The sequence below is a fragment of the Melanostigma gelatinosum genome, assembly GCF_949748355.1.
Source record: "Melanostigma gelatinosum genome assembly, chromosome: 5".
NCBI classification, from domain to species: Eukaryota; Metazoa; Chordata; class Actinopteri; order Perciformes; family Zoarcidae; genus Melanostigma; species Melanostigma gelatinosum.
In genome coordinates, this window is record NC_136638.1 from 2,974,909 (window position 1) to 2,983,799 (window position 8,891).

Here is an 8,891-nt window from a genome sequence, read left to right on the forward strand (position 1 = left end):
CACCGTCCAGAATCCACAATCATATTCAATTAAGTTACCTCTGTGCATGTGTTTTTCTGCTGTCAGCAGGTGGGGTTTACCTCAGTGATGTTTTTACTATTTATTTTTAGTTCAGTAAGAAGAACCCATGTTTTGCATCAGATTGTTGTGTCCCTCTTTCAACCAGGTTGTAATTTGCAGATGGCCCAGTCCTAACCTTTGCCTTTAGATTCAATCGTTATTATGATTTTTCATCAATCTCCAACCTTGTGGACTTTCTGCTCCCCTGGTAGTTCACTCATTAGCCAGTCAGACCGTAGCAGCACCATGAACTGGTTTGGCCCTATGCAGCCTGGTGTGGTTATACTCCGAGGTCTGTGTGTGTGTGTGTGTGTGTGTGTGTTTGTGTGTGTGTGTGTGTGTGTGTGTGTATGTATGTGTGTGTGTGTGTGTGTGTGTATGTGTGTGCGTGCGTGCGGCATGCAGTCTGCTGATGTAGCTGCTCTCCATCCCTCTTGGGTGGGATTTGCAGGTAATCTATCTGTGTAACCGCTGCCCTGTGGCACACTGCATTCCCTCTCAGCACTGTAAATGGACGGCTTTTACTGCTGATGAGAGGATGGCAGGATGTAGACAAAATGCCCCGGAGCTTCCACTGTAGCGCTGAGCAGTGAAAAAGCTGGCTTAAACTCAGCTAGCATTAGCCTTTTTGAGAGAAAAGCTAGCTCTGCCCACGTTGCAGGCATATGCACATTTTGTCACACTGCTGGTGGTCCATACACTGTCACTGCTCAGGTTGAAGTATTACTTGAACATGTCTTTAATTGACTTATTGTGAGCCTTGATTGACCCTTTGCTAAGCCCCGCCCCCTGCTGTTACTCTGTCAAGCAGTCAGAGCTACCATGGAGCCTACACTTTCACTAGCTGCGTCTTAATATCCTTTGAGCTCTTTGAAACCTCTTCTCACCAATATCACTCATGCTCCTTAGATGGGTACCAATGATGTTCTGGGTGGTTTAAATTACCAGCTGTTACCTTCTTGTTTGGGGCTGTTCACATCTCATGTCAGTTTGTAATGTCAGGCTGCTTTTATTTGCTCCTCTGTAAAAGTTTACAAGAACTCGGTAGGGGCATTGTGCCTTCTTAAGATTCCTTGAGGAATGCAGCTGTTTATGAGCTTGGAGCGAGGTGTGTCATGACCACGACAGCGGCTTTGTGATTCCCAGAAACAGGGAACTGTTCACTTCTGCTCTGTTGATGTAGACAGGGGTGTGGGTCTTTGCCTCCTTTTTCCTAACACTGCAGTGTTTCTACTTTCTAACAATAGACACACTGTATGCAGATTGATGTTAGAGTCTGTTGTGTGTGGGCTCCTCATTTTTGTTTTTCAACGTCCGGTTGAGGTTGGTGTGAAAACTGTATCTGGACTAGACAACCAGATCAAAGTGGGTCAGGTGGGTCTCGGTCCTGTTCCAGGTGAACTCTAGGTTAATTATTGGTGAAACCAAAGCAGACCCACCAAATCATGTTGTGAGAATAGAGATATGATTTCAAAGTCCAAACTTCAAACTGTTTTATCCATCTGCTGATGATAGGAAATGTAAAGAAAATGATCTTTAAGTGATCTAAGATCCCTAAGATACCAAAACTGTTCCATCCATGAGTTACATCTCACTGTCACAGCGAATGTATACTACCTGCTTCATGAAATATACAGTTTTTGTATATTTGCATTGTGTTTTTGATTGAATTCATTCATTCAAAAGTCTGCCTTACTGTTTCCTCCTCTCTCCTCCTCTAAGCTCTCCTCGCCATGTTGAGATGCAGTTCTGTGGGCAGACACATGGGGGTGCTGCAGTGCTTCATAACTCTGATGACATTTCCTTTTTAAATGACTGTTTAAAGCACAGAACAGTACCAAACAAAGAGAAGCAGTGCACAAAAAATGATACATGAACACTCCAAAAAGAGATATTATTGACTTTTTGCAAACGATTTAGAAACTTTTATTTGCTTGTAACAATGAGGAAGAAGAAATGAGAAACATGTTCGCTGTCAAAATGTTTTCAGATTAGCAATAGTATAAAATGAAAATGTTTTCCTGACCTGCATTAATTTAGAAACAGGAAGCAGCACTCCATCAGACGATAGAAGAGCGTTTTATAGATTCAGCAGCGCAGGTTTTTTAATGGCAGAAACGGCTCCCATTCTTCTAGCAAACCAAGGTTAGTAAATGTTTGAGAGATGGATTCTTTTTTGAAATCAAGGTCGAAAACACAGAGAGGGAGAAAGCGAGAGAGAGGGAGAGGCTGGAGGGGATATTGATGTATTATAATAGTTTATCCTCATTCTCTTCCTATCTCTCTCTAACAAGACACATTGCATCCCAGTCTCTGTGGTGATTAAGATACAGTAGACAGTAAAGTATGGACGCAATGTACCAACTCCATTACATTGACTATTATCCCTGTATCATATAGTTTTCCATTTTTAATGTTGTTAAAATCATCTTATTTCACTGTTTGACAGAATCATGAATATTTTTTATCGTGTTGTTTCAGCATAGATGCCACTGAGGATACGAGGTGAAAACATAGAAAGTTTGGAAATGTAACCACAGGGATCAACACACATGTGTTTTGGTGAGAAACTATGAATGTAGACAGAAACTTTATTTATTGGAAAACTCCACAGGGGAGCTTGAAAAACAACTAGTTTTGAGAAATGCGGACAATTCGTAGAAAACTCATCATTTCCATTCCTAACTAAGAGAACATTTGGAATAGAAGAATTTTAAATCACTAACGTGCCACAGAGGAACACATCTCTTCATATAAGTGGTTTCTGTATTCGATGGTCCTGAGGTCTGTTCCATGAAGCCAGGTCAACAAATGCCCAGGGTATCTTTAGGCCAGGGCTTCCCAAAGTGAGCTGCCTCTAGGGGGTGCGCGAGAGGAAACATGTAATGGTGGTCTAATGGTGTAATAATTAATATTAAATAGAATTTTCACAAAATAAAAACATGAATGTAACAGACTGTCTCATGTTTGTCGTTCTGATTTCTATGCGGCTATAAATAGGCTCTGTTGCTTCTTTTTTTTTAAGGTGTGGGGGATTGGGGGTGCGTGAACCCGGTCGGGATGTAGATGGGGGTGCCTGGCCTAAAAAGTTAGGGAACCGCTGCTTTAGGCTATCCAGTTGAACTAACCCTAACCGCTGGTTATCAACTCAGTACGTCAACAAGGTTTCTCAGTCTGGCTTTGACTGTGTTCACATGAAGAGAAAACGAAAATGAGAAAAATACGTTGAAGTTAATCACTAAATTCAGGCTGAAAGTAACATATTTTAAACTGCCCAATGCAGAAAGCACAGCTGCTAAGAATATATTGTATAAATTAACAGCACGAGAAGAGCTGACTATAATTTCATGTTTATTCCGTTAAGTTACTGTGTTGCTTGTGTTGGGAACGTAGAGGAGCGTGTTTGGGTTATCAGCATCTAAGAAACTGAATTCTTGACATCAACAGAATTATTAATGTAAGTAACAATTATGAATGATTATTAATAACAACGGGGCACCACCCTGCGAACAGGGACCAATAACCAAACGATAAAACTAAGTCTCATAATTAGTGGTCACTCATAATGTCAATAGTCTGAGTACTATTCCACATTCAGAGTGAAAGTGAAGGTTTAAATTCGAGCACAGGGCTACTACATCCAGTTATTATTACACACATATGCACAAGTAATCACAGACGACTGCTCTTTAAAATACAACAGAGTTTATTAAATCAAAATAATAAATGATCAAATCAAGTAATATTGCAACCAACAAACACTGTAATATTGCAACCAACAAACACTACCATACAATTTTGTGTGTCTAATACCTAAAGTCAAATGAATAAAATGGGGTAAGGATATATATACATATGTGTGGGTGTGTATGTATGCGTGTGTGTGTGTGTGTGTGTGTGTGCGCGTGTGTGTGTGTGTGTGTGTGTGTGAGAATCTATGTGTGTGAAACGAGGGGGTGTAACCTATTCCATCAGTGATGAAAAGAGGAGGGGGCAATCTAGAACTACAACATAGAACTACAAACCAAGATGGCGGACTCTTGGGACCTAGACAAAATGGCTGAGAGGTGGCTGCGTGTGACCCCGTGGGACGGCGCACCACGTGGGTAGGGACAATAGATTGCGAGGGGTTCACCCAGAATCATAGGCTCTAACTATGTGTGTGCAGGTTAAGAGGGAGAGAGAGAAAAAGAGAGAGAGCGAAATCAACTCTGCTGCGATGTCGTAGTGAGAGTGAGAACAGCTGGTCTTATCCTGCACAAGTCTGCTGTCGTCATTCTGAACTGACGGCGCATATGCAGGGATAGCCACGGTTCTACACCTCACTCACAGAGCCGATTTAAGGAAGAGAGAATAAACCAAAACGAAATAAAATAATCCCCAAAACAAAACAGACTTTTATCACTGCGGTGAGGTGAGCGTATTGCTTTCTTATCACCCCGAAACTCGGTCGGCGAGATGAGGGTCCGGCCACCGTGGTTTCAGTCTTTAAAGTGATAGAATCACAAACTCTACATTCACTAGCAGCGATGGATCTAATGCAAACAGTTACAGCAGGAAATACACAATATAACGGGACTCCGTGGTCCGCGATGGTTGCGCAATAACACGGTATAACACGACAGTGACTTAACACAACAAGATACGGGAATATCAACACATCAACGAATAGGCTAAATTAAGCTAATGCTAAGCTAATGCTAAGCTAGGCCCAGATACCATGACTCTTACTTGTAGAAGCTTCGTTCGGTGGGGCCCGTTTCCCGTGGTGGGAATCGGTCAGTCGTCGAGTGTTGACTCGGCAGCGCGGCTGTCGTAGCGGGCGCAGATTGGGGGGGGATAACTCGGTCCTCAGGAGTCGGTACTCCCGGTGGCGTGTCTCTCTCTGGAGCGGACGCAGACTCGATCTCCTCTCTGCAGAGAGGGCGATTTAACTTCGGCTGAGGCACGTAGTCGGTTCGTTCCTCCCGGCAATCTTCGGCGAGGAAAGAGAGTTCATCGTCTTTCTGCCGGCGGTGTACTCAAAAAGAGTGGAGGTACGGGGCATGGAAGCTATCCGTTCTCGCACTAGGATCCAGAACTCAAAATAAAACGCAGTCTGCTTTCGACCAGCGAATGTAACATGTGACCTGACAGGATTTGATGAGGCCGCGGCTCCTCGTGGGCCTTCTGTTGCCAGCGTGATGCTGGAGGAAGAGCCCGGTGGGTCTTCTTGTCCCAGGACGACGTCCAGAGTGAAGAGAGCGATTCTCGCCGTGAGAGCGCTTATAAAGCAGGTCGGCACAAACAGTGGGGGGCACTTTCTTGGCCAATAAAGGGCCAGCATCAGGTTTTGGCCGGAGCTGGGGGTGTGGTCATCCTAGGTGGAGTTTCTGGCAGATCCCAGGTCAGGCGTTTGTTGAGAGGAAGGAAAACATGGCTGCTCCTGTTTGGAAAACGCATGTGAGGGATTCAGCCAGCCAGGAGGTGTCGCCAGATCCCAACACTTGGATGTCTTCTGATGGTGTCGATGCCAATATTTTTGCTTTATTATTTCAGCTGGAACTACGGCGGTGTAAAACGGACTGGGCGCAAATAGAAAATGAATATGAAAAGATAATTCATGTGTAATTATAGTCAGATCGATCGTGCTTTAGATGAAGCAGTGGTATTATAAATCTGTTAAATGATCCATTCAGACAGTAGACAGACGATTCATTGGCAGCTGTCTTTTTTGCTGGCTGTTTGAACTGTGTTGCTGTTAGTCTGGATTATGACTTTAACTTCTTAGTAATTGTGTAATATCAATTTCCGATCTACGTATGAAACTTTGAATAACTCTCGAATCACAAAAAGGACATGTTCACTATCTTAGATAGCATATTAGCATGCTTGCTAATGGTTGCTTGCTAGTAAGCTTATTTACACTAAATAGAAAGTACTGAGGCTGAATGTAATTCTTTGCAGCTACATTTGGTCACTTATCAGGAAAAACTCCTGGAAGTGTCATCTGACCGTGACCTCCAGATGACGTTTGCCACATCCACACTCACACAGTTGTGTGTGAAGCAGGAGCACCCTGACCTGGGACAGAAAGCTTCGGAGCAGCTACTACCCTTTGCCTCCACATATTTATGTGAGGCCTCCTTCTCTGCAATGGCTGTGATCAAAACAAAGCAAAGAAACAGACTGTGCCTGGAGAAGAGCTTGATCACAGCAGTTTCCTCCCTGCCAAGACTGACAAAGATCCTCAGTGAAGCACAAGTTTCTCACTAAAATGTAAATGCAAAAGCACTGTAATCACAATGCAATCTTCAGTGTTGACAGTGTAATAAATGAGACACTGATGGCACAGCGCTGTGTATTACATCTTAATATTATTAAAATTCTTTGCGCTGGTTAGGGGGTACTTAGCTGAAAAAATATTTCACTGAAAAAAGGTTGAGAACCACTGCTCTAGACCGTAAAACCCTTTTACTTTACTCAACAGTTTCCAAGCAAAACACAGGAACTCACTTTACAATGTTCACATCTTGCTGCCAACCTTTCTCCGCTCTGATCCCAACACTTGCCTGCTCTGGGCACAACATCACTCTCGCTCTCTTTTGCTTGACTGCACACTTGCAATGCGCACTCACCACACTGAGCTATTGCTTTAATGGCTATAATTTGTATAGCCGAAGTTCAAATAGAAATTTTAACTGGACCCTGTGAGTCAGACGATTGAATGTATTACATTGTATGACCTATGTATGTCCACATCTACCGAATGCGATGGCAATCCAGGTGTTCAGACATTGTACTCTGAACCAAAATCATCAACCTGTCATTAAGAGTCATTAAGATTCATCATCTGGAAACTGAATGATTGTACCAAATGTCAATCCATCCAACAGTTGCAGAGATATTTCAGTCTGGACCAGCAAGTTGAACTGACCGAGCGGTCATGGCTGGAGAAGCCATGACATGCCTAATTTTAGGTATAGCCTAATAAATGGGTGTGAATTCAAATAATATATAAATAACAGTACACAATGATGCATGGCACATTAATCGCGATTTAGTTTTTCTATTTCTGTCTGTTAAAATAGGAGTCGGTTAAAACACATGAAATATAAGATGTTAATTAGTGAGCTTTGGAGGTGTTGTTTTATTTGTATTTTACAACTTTAGACAGAGGCTTGCTAGCTTTACCCCTGCTTGCAGTCTTTATGCTAAGATAAGCTAATCCCCTTACATGTGGTTCTTCTCATCTTACTCTTGGTAGTAAATAACTTGAGTGTGTTGATTTAACAAACTCTAAATTCAGAGTTCCCCTTCTATCTTTTTCCAGCGCTTCGGACCATATGCTGTTGTGTTCAATCAACAAATTAATTTGCCAAGTTGCCAAAAGATGGTTGAATATGTTCAATGATTGTCTTCTTCAAAAATATATTAGAATGAGAATTAGAACTAGATGAATTTCTAAATAAGACCATTTTGAGTCATTATGTACTCATCAATGTTTGTTTGTGAATTGTTAATTTCTATAAGTAGAATCTGCCTTTTTGATTCTGCCTATTGTTATAGAGGTGTTACATAGTGATTGTTAAACCATATGTACAAACAATAAAATGAACGCTGCCGTATTTATGCCTTTATGACGTTATTTTGAGTGTTGATGGAGCTGCTACAGTGTTAGCATAGCCTAGCACAGATCGATCCAAACTCCATACCGAAAACAAGTTTTTTAAAAGTGATTTGCTTGTCATCTCGCGGAGAGAACGAACAAAACATGAATTCAGACTTTTTACAAATCTGCATCATTTTGTAGTTATTTCGGCATCCCTTTTTATCCATTTATTGCAGTTAATCACAGCAAAATTCTTTATGAAAATTCACTTTACGTTTGGTGAAAACACAGCATAAGTTACATCCATTATGGTAGTGCCCATAGTTTCCGGACTTTGGTCCAAGTTCAGTTTTAAAGAAATGGCTAATGTCCAAGTGTGTCCTGCTTTATGTTAACTGGGCCAGAATGTTTTTACCAACCATCCTTTCATGCTGGGATGTCACAGGGAGAGATCAGCCCTTCTTAAAGACTTTGATCGAGACCTGAGCGGCCACTAGAACATGGTTAGGAACTTCATGAAAACACATGATGTAACATAGTCTTCACTTTATTATCATGTAAGAATCAAGATGTTTATCTTATAAGATTCTGAATTATTGCAAAACTTCAAAAGAACAAAACGTTTAGAATAAATAGACAGTTTGCCTTTGCATGTTTAAATTCTTGCTATCAGTTGATATAACTTCTTCAGATATAAAACTCCATAATTTTATCCACACTTTACTCTGCTTTTATGCCATACCTTGCCACACAAGGTATATTAGTGCCCAGCGTACTGGAACAAATTAGATACCCCATGTGCTGAATCCAGAATCAATTTTGAATCAGGAATCTTTTTGAATCGAATCGTGACCCCAAGAATCAAAATATACCGAAAGATTCACACCCCAGGTATTATCAGCTGTTCTGAATGAAGGCCTTCATCCTCTACTCCATCCTTGTTGTGTGTTTGTTTTCTTTTGTGTGTAATATTCAGCTTGTTTGTAAATAAAACATGAAAAGGAAAGAAAAAATGCATAAACTCAAATAAATAAATAAAAGCTTTGAGGAGAAACTCATCAAATCTTCTGATATTTCTCTTCTCATAAAAGTATCACCATGGCAACTGCAGGCGGAAATGAGAGACAATTATTTGAGCGAGCAGGAGGGAACAGGGCCTGCTTTGCTTTCAATATATTGGGTGGGGAATTTGCTGTGTTATGATGAACAATGTGCAGATGTTTTCTCAGACTGTATCAGT